The sequence below is a fragment of the Cherax quadricarinatus genome, chromosome 64, assembly GCF_038502225.1.
Source record: "Cherax quadricarinatus isolate ZL_2023a chromosome 64, ASM3850222v1, whole genome shotgun sequence".
NCBI lineage: Eukaryota > Metazoa > Arthropoda > Malacostraca > Decapoda > Parastacidae > Cherax > Cherax quadricarinatus.
The window spans coordinates 8,297,503-8,310,701 of record NC_091355.1 but is presented as its reverse complement, the minus strand read 5'-3'; the positions used below and the strand labels follow the sequence as shown (position 1 = coordinate 8,310,701).

The following is a 13,199-nucleotide window of genomic DNA, read 5'->3' as shown; positions in this document are numbered from 1 at the left end:
TGCATATGTCAAATGTTAGAGTATTAATGCACTGATCAATGCATAGGACAAACAGTATATTAAGTCTTCAACGGATTCACCAAAGGTAGATAAGTACTGAAAATTTTACCATGACCTTCCTTGCAAAATACTCTACATTCGTTGACTCGAAAGGGACCTTCGACAAAGCTTATACTTAGTATGGATGAACGTTAGTAACATTTCATATTTTAAGAAATATCTGCTTAGCAAAGAGAAGAGCTTAAGTTTTGCTTTACAGGAAATTCTAAAATGTACATACAATGGTACTGGACACAACCAAAAGATGTGTCCTCATGTCTGTGTTTAATGTTTTGGTGAACACAGTCGCCAGAATGTGCTATTCTGCTAGATACATTAATTCAATCCCTATTATGTGACAAAAGGAACCTGGCACTGAAAGAACTTCATGTGAAATACAAGGAAGTGTGATTTATAATATTTATAATATAAATTAAAAGGAGCAGAGGGAAATTTCAATTAGCCGGTCAAGTTATTGACTGGGTACCTTACTAAATATATATCCAGGGACGTATTAAGAAAGAAAAGCAGTTAAAAAAATCATAACAAGCATTGTCATGATACGGAGATGTAGCATCAGTATCGGTACTGCGTATGACGTACATTGTAGACTGTAACGCAGCTATATTCATGCACAAATCCCTTACGTTGTAGACTATGCTAGTCCTACCTCCAGGAAAAAGCTATGAGAAAAATTTTGAAATATCCTCTAGCTATCACAATTGTATCTGATGAATTGATTTAAAGCTACCAACAGTGGAATACTGTTTGCTCCGATAAATTGAGTGATTAATGTAAACAGTATTTATAATAGGGCTTTTAAAATTGAATTTGGTATGGGACATTACGGAGAAGGTGGAAACATGAATCAGATGGCCCAGATTATGAACTGAACCACGAATTCTGTCATAACAGGAGACGCATGAAAATAGTCACCCAGTGGGAGAACAGTGAGATAATTGTTAAGGAACCAAGACTTTTCAGTAACCTCCCTTCATCAGAAGGGGGATTGCCAACCGACCCCTGGCTGCTTTCAAGAGAGAACTTGACAATTTATCCCATTAAGACAGTTCTTACAGATGATTAAACAACAATATAAGTCGTGTATATATATATATATATATATATATATATATATATATATATATATATATATATATATATATATATATATATATATATAGCCACGAACAATAGGTATTTAATAACAAACTGCGGCTAGTCGGAGGATTGAACCCCTGTTGGTAAGGAAGACACAGGCAACAGTAAGGCCTACACCTGTCCTTCCGAAAGTATATAAATCTCGACGCTGTCGCTTGATCTCCACATTGTTTCAGAGTATGGAACAGAAAGCTTCTCCAGGCTGAGGGACTGACAACCTCAATTCTTCGACTTCAAGGGTGATGGACTGATTAAATCGTCTTCACATCTCTGCTGCTCCTGCTTACTTCCTGTACTCGACTGAAGAAGCCTACTGTGTAGGCGAAACGTTTCGGATTAAAGATACCTAACTGTTGCCTATGTGTCTGATGAACCTGTCGGTATTATATACCATTTTGATATGAACCCATTTTGTTTTAGCCCGCCTCATGGGAAGGGAGCGAAAACTCACGACGCTAAACTACTGGACTATACTATCCTACAAACAACATGAGCCTAGCGAACTAGGCTTGCTTCATGTTGCAAGGACATACATGGTGTGGTTGCCTCAGAGCTAATTTTATTCTACTCCCCTTTTGGTATACTAAATATGATAGTAAGAAAAGTAGCAGTGAAAGATATGAGGTGGCCAGCTGTTATAACTCTTAAAGAAAATTATTATTAAATTTATAGGGAACCAATAGGAGTCAGAGCGCGAGGGAAAAGGAAGGTAATCAAGTGTGATCTCAGGGAAGGAAGTGTAGCTTCAATCTCTTTGATCAAGAACCCATCATTGAGGGTGTTCCGGGAGTTAGCGCCCTCGCGGCTCAGTCCTTGACCAGGCCTCCAGGTGGATCAGGGCCTGATCATTCAGGTTGTTACTGCTGGTTGCACATAGTCCATTATACGAACCAAAGCCCGGCTGATCGGGTACTGACTAGAGGCATCTGTCCAGCTCCTGCATCTCTCTCTCTCTCTCTCTCTCTCTCTCTATCTATCTATCTATCTATCTATCTATCTATCTATCTATCTCAACGTGCAAGACGCAACATAGCGTACATTATTGTTGCAACTTTCAACATTGTCTCAGCTTAAGAACAAACACGAGTTAACTTCAGCAGGGCTAGCACCGTTGCAGCTGTCATTACCGACACCAAGATGCCCACATTTAACTTCATCTACCTAGCGCTTTTATATCTGAAAAGTTATTTACACATAAAAGATACTTCATGGAACGACATCCAATCCAGGAAACACTTAATAAGCACTTTTACTACTACGAAAATGTCATTATTCCAGCATAGCTCCTGTTACTGAGGGAGAGTCGGTGTGTGTGTGTGTGTGAACAAGCTGATACACACCCAGCCATGTGAGCCGAGTGTGTGAGAGACACCGTGTGTAACTGTGTGTGTGTGAGAGAGAGTCAGGAAGCATCATGTGAGTTGAATGTGAGAGCAAGAGTATGAGCGAGTGAGCAAGAACATGCAAGCAAAGAGAAAGAGAGTGAGTGAAAGAGAGAGCATGCGAGGTGAGTATGTGTGGTGAAGGCCAGTGTGTGTGAGCGACTATTTCGAGCAACATTTTACCCTTTTTAAAAATATAGTCACATCTTTCAATCTATCTTCTTATTTAACTTGAAAAAAAAATGGCTTGTAAACCAGCAAGATTTAACATTGTTTGTTACATTTAGGTAAAAAGAAAATTGAATTTAAAATTTATGTATTACCTCTAATGAATTAATTATTTACTAATGAAGATTTCGTGTTGATAGTATGTATGAACGAATGACTTTTTATGTCATAATTATAATGAAGTTATTCCCAATTTATATCTTAATATGGGGAAACGGAGAATATTGTGAATCAGTTGGTATATATTTTGTGAGTAAGTTGGTTACTCACATGTTATGTTATAAGACAGATATTCAGGTAAGGTGATATATTTTTGCATTTTTTCTCTCTCTCATGTATTTTATCCCCCATGGTTTGTATGACAGATGAGACAGCAGGGAGGCGAGAGCATCACGCTGGTCCCTGCAGCACCTCCCACACGCTCAAGACCTTCACTGCTTATTCAAGACGTAACCACCATCGTCTTGTCTACGTCCTAGGGGTGCTAAATATCTCGTGCAGCCTCCCAAGACTTTATCCCAGCCTCCTTCACACCCAAGACTTGCCTTTCATCCATACTTTCCACACCACCTTCGACTGAATTTTCTTCTAAATGTCGTGTTGTCTGGGTCGTGTAGCCACTCAAAAGACTTGAGTATAGGTTTGTGCACATAAGACAAGCAAACTTCGTACCCAAGATTTGTGAGCTTTTTAAGACGGCTCAGTCTCGGGTACTGCGTCAAGTTCTCGTTTTCTATAAGCAAAGTATTTTTCTCAGAATATTGTACTCTCTAAATCTCATCGTGTTTCTCATAATTCCATGTGGAGTGTGTGATCTCTTTGATCTTGAGAGGTGTGTGCACCTGGAGGAGGCTTACTAAAGTATCTGGCACTGTTGGTATTGGAGTCTGCAGAGAAGATCAATACCGCAGTCAGGGACCTCTCCACCTCCTGCTTTATGAGAATCATCGCCGCCCATCTCGTATCCTGGCCATTTTTCAGTCCTGGTGGAAGTGTGAACATTTAGGGTGTTCCTGGACTGTTCCATCGCCTGGTCTTGGTAAAATATCCGGTTGTGAGTAGTTCTCTGTATCTTTGCAGTGGTATAAAAAATGTGGGAATAATACAGATGAAGATTAAATATCTGCGATGATTACAAATTGAATAAAGTTACAGGTACTTGCGTAGGTAAAAAAAATCAAGTTATAGAAACTATGAGTAATAAGTTCCTAGATAGGTAAATGTTAGTTTAGTTTACTAACTAGAACAAGAGATACCAACTTAATCTGAATTGAAGAGCGCCATGACATGATAGACTTGTGAGTAGTGCTGTTTAGTGGTACATCATATAAGTATGTATCATTATTATTGTTGATGCAGACAGTAACAATAACTACTGCTTACCAGTAATCACACTGTAACTTGCATGGTTGAAAATTACAGCATAACATCATGGTAGTTGTATGATGGAGGCTACATGTTACATCCACATTGAGAATAATTGTATAGGGAGAGCTGTGTTTAGTGAGGTGCAAATGTTCATGTACTGAGTGAGACAAGTGCTTACATAGGGACCTCGTGCAGCACTTTTATCACCATATTTGTTTAACGTATCAAACGACAGTAAATTGTTCTCACCAACATGTATTAGTAGTGATGAAGTCATAATTACATCGTATTAAATCTGCCTGTGCTACCATTAGTGCATTTTTAAGCTTTCTTATGTTATTTGCTGATAAATTACCTTAAGTTACGTTAACCTGAAGAAACTCAGGTGGCTAACGTGACTTGCTGAGTAGACGGGCGTGCCGCGAGCGACGCGCTGAAATACATTGTTAAACTGACGTTGTTAGTGGGAGGTTGCGGAGCGGGCAATGGGGTTGAGAGGCACTTGGTAGCCAGCATGTCTTACCCTAATCCCATACAGTTCCGCATTACCATCTTCTTCAACAACGGTGCCAGGTTGATAGTTTACATCCCACGTGTTGTGGGGCGTCCCTTGACCCCACCTCCACCACACCCTCCCCCACAACTCCACATCCCCTGACCCCACCTTCACTACACTCCACTAACCACCACACCCCCGACACCCTCTTCCACAATGGATATAGACACCAATTCAGCATAATGCGAGACAAATCACTTCATGACATGGTAACAAAACACAATATGCTAAGTGATTATATTGTGATAAGTTTGACAAAATAGCCCTGTATAAGATAGTTGTTGCAGCAGTTGTGTGTGAATTTACACATGGGTTAGTGGAAGAGAAAGTGCATGGCTGTTGCCTACCACCACTACTGCTGCTGTTGTGTTGCAGCTTGGGCCAAGTTGAGTACTTGCACTCGCCAACGTATCTCCTCACACTCACTAACGCACCCTCTCTCTCTGGTTAAATCCCAGAGGTGTCAGTATAGAGCAGATATAGTTCCTTTGCACAAAGGCAATAGAGCTCTGGCAAAAATAAAAAAAAAATAGCTCACTAGCACTAGCATCACACATCCTAAGTCTTCTACACGGATTTCGCGAATTCATTTGTTAAATGCTGTCGTGGAGAAATAGGTTATAAAATGAGGTTAGTAGGTATAACAGGGGAAAGTAGGAAAATAGGTATTTTATTTTCTAGCGAATAGAAAAATTTAGTTTGAACAAAGTAAAAAAAAAATTGAGCACTCCAAGGCGTTGTCCTGGCACCTTTACTGTTTCTCAACCTCATAGCAGACTTGGATAATACCACTAGTCACGACATCGTATCATCTTTTGCAGACGATACCATAAACACGAAAGTTTCCTTGGTAGGAGACATGGAAAGTTGCAAGCAGACATTAACAAAGTCTTCCATTGGTCATTAGAAAACAGCACGATGTTCAGTGGTGGAAAAATCCCCACTAAGGTACAGAATAAATGAACTCAAAGCCAGCAATGGATACAAAACACGGGAGGACCATTTAATACAACGAAATGTCAGATGACCTATCATTTAGTAAACAATAATACAAATGCCAGGGGCACCAGAAAAGTGACGAAGGGGGTTGGGATGATGAAAACTTTCAAAATAAGACATAAATGCAAGTCATTTGTGCTCTGGTTTATATTATAGTTCGGTGTCGACGTTTCCGTTCAAGGCACGAAACCTTTCAGAGCTGGAAAAGATAGAGATCATTTACTCCCGGCATACAGCCAATAAATCATTTAAACTGCTGGGAACGACTCAAAGTACTTGGAATATATCTCTGGAACAGAGAGAGATATACCTGATAATGTAAACTTGGAAGGTACTCGAGGGCATTACCTTTATATCTTTGAAGAGTTTCGAGAGTTTATCTACTCTCTGAGCCCGGTCATAGGCCAGGCTCGTCTGGTGCTTGCCTGGTCAACCAGGCTGTTGCTGCTGGAGGTGTAAACGACCTGGTGAAAAACAGGGCGCCCTGGACACACTTTCCTTGGTCCAAACTATTCGATCTGTTACCAGCACCTATCAGAAATAATGCTGGAACACATGTAGAGGCTCTATATAGAAACTGGATCCCGACTTCTACCAAGTGCCGGATCAACCAGGCTGTGATGGATGCTGACCGCCAACAGCAACAGCCTGGTTAAACAAGCGGTCAAAATAGCACCCCCCTCCCCGCCAGGTTGCGAGAGATAAGATTTTGTTCGGATTTTTAACCCCGGAGGGTTAGCCACCCAGGATAACCCAAGAAAGTCAGTGCGTCATCGAGGACTTATTTCCATTGGGGTCCTTAATCTTGTCCCCCAGGATGCGACCCACACCAGTCGACTAACACCCAGGTACCTATTTGCTGCTAGGTGAACAGGACAACAGGTGTAAGGAAACGTGTCGAAATGTTTCCACCCGCCGGGAATCGAACCCGGGCCCTCCGTGTGTGAAGCGGGAGCTTTAGCCACCAGGCCACCTAAAAATACTCTTGAAATCGGTCATAGATGTTCATTAGTGCATCCTCCCGCACTCTCCAACAGTAAGTAAATAAAAATTTAACAGGCAGCAATATGTCTGGCAACGAGGTGGCCGAGAGTAACAAGGAAACTTAAATCTGCAGGAGTGCCATTCTTGGGGCGAGATTAGGTTGGTGTGGTGGTTCTGTTGAAAAACACTAGTTACCCCCTGAACCCTCCTTGACTGCCATTACTGCTGTTCTCCGTTTTCTGTCTTATACCTATGCTCATCTATGGTAAAACTGGAGAGGTTCCTTCATGCCAGTGAGGGACTCTTGATCTAAGGATTGAATCTGAACGTTTCCCGTTTTCTGAAGAGCTGTATAACCCTTAGTGGTTATACAGCCTTATGAGTTTAGCGCTTTCCCTTGATTATTGATTGTTATATTGCAGAACTTTGCCCTTTTTGTCCTGCTGTTTCATTTAGTTTATGGATTATTTTTTATTTTGTTTAGGCTAACCATTTGGGCTAGTAACTCCTTCTCCTGTAGACATTTACTAAAAAAGAGAAGAAGAAAAACTTTATAAAACTGGGATGCTTGAATGTGCGTGGATGTAGTGCGGATGACAAGAAACAGATGATTGCTGATGTTATGAATGAAAAGAAGTTGGATGTCCTGGCCCTAAGCGAAACAAAGCTGAAGGGGGTAGGGGAGTTTCGGTGGGGGGAAATAAATGGGATTAAATCTGGAGTATCTGAGAGAGTTAGAGCAAAGGAAGGGGTAGCAGTAATATTGAAGGATCAGTTATGGAAGGAGAAAAGAGAACATGAATGTGTAAATTCAAGAATTATGTGGATTAAAGTAAAGGTTGGATGCGAAAAGTGGGTCATAATAAGCGTGTATGCACCTGGAGAAGAGAGGAATGTAGAGGAGAGAGAGAGATTTTGGGAGATGTTAAGTGAATGTATAGGAGCCTTTGAACCAAGTGAGAGAGTAATTGTGGTAGGGGACCTGAATGCTAAAGTAGGAGAAACTTTTAGAGAGGGTGTGGTAGGTAAGTTTGGGGTGCCAGGTGTAAATGAAAATGGGAGCCCTTTGATTGAACTTTGTATAGAAAGGGGTTTAGTTATAGGTAATACATATTTTAAGAACAAGAGGATAAATAAGTATACAAGATATGATGTAGGACGAAATGATAGTAGTCTGTTGGATTATGTATTGGTAGATAAAAGACTGTTGAGTAGACTTCAGGATGTACATGTTTATAGAGGGGCCAGATATATCAGATCACTTTCTAGTTGTAGCTACACTGAGAGTAAAAGGTAGATGGGATACAAGGAGAATAGGAGCATCAGGGAAGAGAGAGGTGAAGGTTTATAAACTAAAAGAGGAGGCAGTTAGGGTAAGATATAAACAGCTATTGGAGGATAGATGGGCTAATGAGAGCATAGGCAATGGGGTCGAAGAGGTATGGGGTAGGTTTAAAAATGTAGTGTTAAGGTGTTCAGCAGAAGTTTGTGGTTACAGGAAAGTGGGTGCGGGAGGGAAGAGGAGCGATTGGTGGAATGATGATGTAAAGAGAGTAGTAAGGGAGAAAAAGTTAGCATATGAGAAGTTTTACAAAGTAGAAGTGATGCAAGGAGGGAAGAGTATATGGAGAAAAAGAGAGAGGTTAAGAGAGTGGTGAAGCAATGTAAAAAGAGAGCAAATGAGAGAGTGGGTGAGATGTTATCAACAAATTTTGTTGAAAATAAGAAAAAGTTTTGGAGTGAGATTAACAAGTTAAGGAAGCCTAAAGAACAAAGGGATTTGTCAGTTAAAAATAGGAGAGGAGAGTTATTAAATGGAGAGTTAGAGGTATTGGGAAGATGGAGGGAATATTTTGAGGGAAGCTGTGATTTCGTGTATAGGGCAAGGAGGAATAACATCTTGTAGGAGTGAGGAAGAGCCAGTTGTGAGTGTGGGGGAAGTTCGTGAGGCAGTAGGTAAAATGAAAGGGGGTAAGGCAGCCGGGATTGATGGGATAAAGATAGAAATGTTAAAAGCAGGTGGGGATATAGTTTTGGAGTGGTTGGTGCAATTATTTAATAAATGTATGGAAGAGGGTAGGGTACCTAGGGATTGGCAGAGAGCATGCATAGTTCCTTTGTATAAAGGCAAAGGGGACAAAAGAGAGTGCAAAAATTATAGGGGGATAAGTCTGTTGAGTATACCTGGTAAAGTGTATGGTAGAGTTGATAAATTAGACACATGTGCAACTCTTGGGTATCTTTATTGAAGATACCCAAGAGTTGCACATGTGTCTAATTTATCAACATGTCGGTTCTCTGAACCATTCATCTATGGTAGAGTTATTATTGAAAGAATTAAGAGTAAGACGGAGAATAGGATAGCAGATGAACAAGGAGGCTTTAGGAAAGGTAGGAGGTGTGTGGACCAGGTGTTTACATTGAAACATATAAGTGAACAGTATTTAGATAAGGCTAAAGAGGTCTTTGTGGCATTTATGGATTTGGAAAAGGCGTATGACAGGGTGGATAGGGGGGCAATGTGGCAGATGTTGCAGGTGTATGGTGATAAATTAGACACATACATGTGCAACTCTTGTATGTGCAACACATGTATCAACATGTCGGTTCTCTGAACCATTCATCTACAAAGGTGTATGGTGTGGGAGGTAGGTTACTGAAAGCAGTGAAGAGTTTTTACGAGGATAGTGAGGCTCAAGTTAGAGTATGTAGGAAAGAGGGAAATTATTTCCCAGTAAAAGTAGGCCTTAGACAAGGATGTGTGATGTCACCGTGGTTGTTTAATATATTTATAGATGGGGTTGTAAGAGAAGTAAATTCGAGGGTTTTGGCAAGAGGCGTGGAGTTAAAAGATAAAGAATCACACACAAAGTGGGAGTTGTCACGGTTGCTCTTTGCTGATGACACTGTGCTCTTGGGAGATTCTGAAGAGAAGTTGCAGAGATTGGTAGATGAATTTGGTAGGGTGTGCAAAAGAAGAAAATTAAAAGTGAATACAGGAAAGAGTAAGGTAACGAGGATAACAAAAAGATTAGGTGATGAAAGATAAGAACATAACATAACATAAGAAAGGAGGAACACTGCAACAGGCCTGTTGGCCCATACTAGGCAGGTCCTTTACAATTCATCCCACTAACAAAACATTTGCCCTACCCAATTTTCAATGCTACCCAAGAAATAAGCTCTGATGTGCAAGTCCCACTCAAATCCAACCCCTCCCACTCATGTACTTATCCAACCTAAATTTGAAACTACCCAAAGTCCTAGCCTCAATAATCCAACTAGGTAGACTGTTCCACTCATCAACTACCCTATTTCCAAACCAATACTTTCCTATGTCCTTTCTAAATCTAAACTTATCTAATTTAAATCCATTACTGCGGGTTCTCTTGGAGAGATATCCTCAAGACCTTGTTAATATCCCCTTTATTAATACCTATCTTCCACTTATACACTTCGATCAGGTCTCCCCTCATTCTTCGTCTAACAAGTGAATGTAACTTAAGAGTCTTCAATCTTTCTTCATAAGGAAGATTTCTAATGCTATGTATTAATTTAGTCATCCTACGCTGAATGTTTTCTAACGAATTTATGTCCATTCTGTAATATGGAGACCAGAACTGAGCTGCATAATCTAGGTGAGGCCTTACTAATGATGTATAAAGCTGCAGTATGACCTCTGGACTTCTGTTGCTTACACTTCTTGATATAAATCCCAATAATCTATTTGCCTTATTATGTACGCTTAAGCATTGCTGTCTTGGATATCAGATTGGAGGGAGAGAGTATGGAAGAGGTGAATGTATTCAGATATTTGGGAGTGGACGTGTCAGCGGATGGGTCTATGAAGGATGAGGTGAATCATAGAATTGATGAGGGGAAAAGGGTGAGTGGTGCACTTAGGAGTCTGTGGAGACAAAGAACTTTGTCCTTGGAGGCAAAGAGGGGATTGTATGAGAGTATACTTTTACCAACGCTCTTATATGGGTGTGAAGCATGGGTGATGACTGTTGCAGCGAGGAGAAGGCTGGAGGCAGTGGAGATGTCATGTCTGAGGGCAATGTGTGGTGTGAATATAATGCAGAGAATCCGTAGTTTGGAAGTTAGGAGGAGGTGCGGGATTACCAAAACTGTTGTCCAGAGGGCTGAGGAAGGGTTGTTGAGGTGGTTCGGACATGTAGAGAGAATGGAGCGAAACAGAGTGACTTCAAGAGTGTATCAGTCTGTAGTGGAAGGAAGGCGGGGTAGGGGTCGGCCTAGGAAAGGTTGGAGGGAGGGGGTAAAGGAGGTTTTGTGTGCGAGGGGCTTGGACTTCCAGCAGGCATGCGTGAGCGTGTTTGATAGGAGTGGAAATAAATGGTATAAAATACCGACACAATGGCAATATAAACACAAATGCAGTATAATGTGATCCTTTATTGACTACGTTTCGCCCACACAGTGGGCTTTTTAAAGTCACAAACAGACTTGAAAAAGCCCACTGTGTGGGCGAAACGTAGTCAATAAAGGATCACATTATACTGCATTTGTGTTTATATTGCCTTTGATAGGAGTGAATGGAGACAAATGGTTTTTAATACTTGACGTGCTGTTGGAGTGTGAGCAAAGTAACATTCATGAAGGGATTCAGGGAAACCGGCAGGCCGGACGTGAGTCCTGGAGATGGGAAGTACAGTGCCTGCACTCTGAAGGAGGGGTGTTAATGTTGCAGTTTAAAAACTGTAGTGTAAAGTACCCTTCTGGCAAGACAGTGATGGAGTGAATGATTGTGAAAGTTTTTCTTTTTCGGGCCACCCTGCCTTGGTGGGAATCGGCCAGTGTGATAATAAAATAAAAATAAATTATATATATATATATATATATATATATATATATATATATATATATGTGTGTGTGTGTGTGTGTGCCGAATATGTAAAACTTGTCAATTAGCAAGAACTCATTTAAAATTAAGCCCTTTCTGAAATTTTCTCTTTTACGTTTAAAGATACATTTTTTCATTAATGTTAATGTAAAAATTTTTAATTTTACACCAAAAGAATCTTAGAAAACTTACCTAACCTTATTATAACAAGAGCAATTTATTTTAGCCTAACCCAACTAAATATATTTTAAATACGTTTACAGTAATTTAGTACTAAACAAACACAATCAAATATATTTTTTTCGTTAGATTCAGAATGATTTTGGCGAAATTATTGCATACACAAATTTTCACTTGTCCTATATGGCAAGATGAGCGTTGCTATTTAAGCCAAGATCGCAAGTTCTGCCTATTCGGCACGACAGGTGTGTATATATATATATATATATATATATATATATATATATATATATATATATATATATATATATATATATATATATATATTATATATATATATATATATATATATATATATATATATATATATATATATATATATATATATATAAGATGCGGTAATCACGAACAGGCGATACGAGATACAAAACAACCAAATGAGTTGAATGATAGCTCTAGGCCTGTCGTATTGCAGTCAACACATCAGGAGCTTGCCTTCAGGTCAAGTTAGTGTATTTTGAGTTACTCTTTGACGAATGCATGTGTCTGGACTTCCTACTCTTTTCTGCAACATTGCAAGGTCATGTGTTTGCAACACGAAAGGCCTAGAGCTGTCATTCAACCCGCCCCCATGTTGTTTTGCATATATATATATATATATATATATATATATATATATATATATATATATATATATATATATATATATATATATATATATATATATTATATAATATGTTGGGAATCCCAGAAGACCTGAGTTGCAACAACAAAGCGTTCCAAGAGGTCCAGGCTAGAGGCTGGCTCACCTGTGTTGCTCTCATAAGATCATTCACCTGTCACTCGCATAGCTCATACATGTCACACTTGGCTATCATACCTCATACGTTTCATCCACATGATCTCTCACTTTCCCCTACACCTGATCCCACACCAACTGGCTCCGTGCTACCTGGTCTCTCACTTTCATAACCACCTGGTTCTCACTTCTCGTAATACCTGGCACGCTTCACTGCTCTCGCAACTTGGTCCTTCACTTGTCTGGCCCTGTACCAGGCTGCTACAAGTGTCGTCACCAATTGGTATTGCCAAGCCATCTTCTCATACCCCTGGTATTAATGGTTTCCCATGAGCACACTCACCTAGAAGTGATCATCTATTTATAGCTACACCAGCACTTATAGGCTCGCTGTGTCCTGTCTTTAATGTTCAATCTATATTGTACGCTTAATAAAGTGTCTAGGGATTGTAGCACTTACTACCTTCTCTTCTAACCAATGTTCGTGAACAATGAACTTGATAGTATTCTCTCAGCACCGTGTTGTTCTCAGTGTACAACAATGGCAGTTTATTTTCCCTGGGCTATAGGTCTTAACAGCAATGCTGTATGGCCTTTGTGGGTTTAGCGCGTAGTTTTTATTATAATATAGATCCAAAA

At 40.0% G+C, this 13,199-nt stretch overlaps 1 long non-coding RNA gene across 1 annotated transcript in view; it reads left to right on the top strand.

Moving 5' to 3' along the window:
* LOC138854603 (uncharacterized) overlaps nucleotides 1-9,254 on the top strand; it is a 114,291-nt gene extending 105,037 nt beyond the window's left edge. The window contains exon 3 of the long non-coding RNA XR_011393785.1: nucleotides 3,176-9,254. This is a non-coding gene — a long non-coding RNA (uncharacterized lncRNA). The remainder of the gene's footprint in view (nucleotides 1-3,175) is intronic.
* The last annotated feature ends 3,945 nt before the right edge of the window (nucleotides 9,255-13,199 follow it).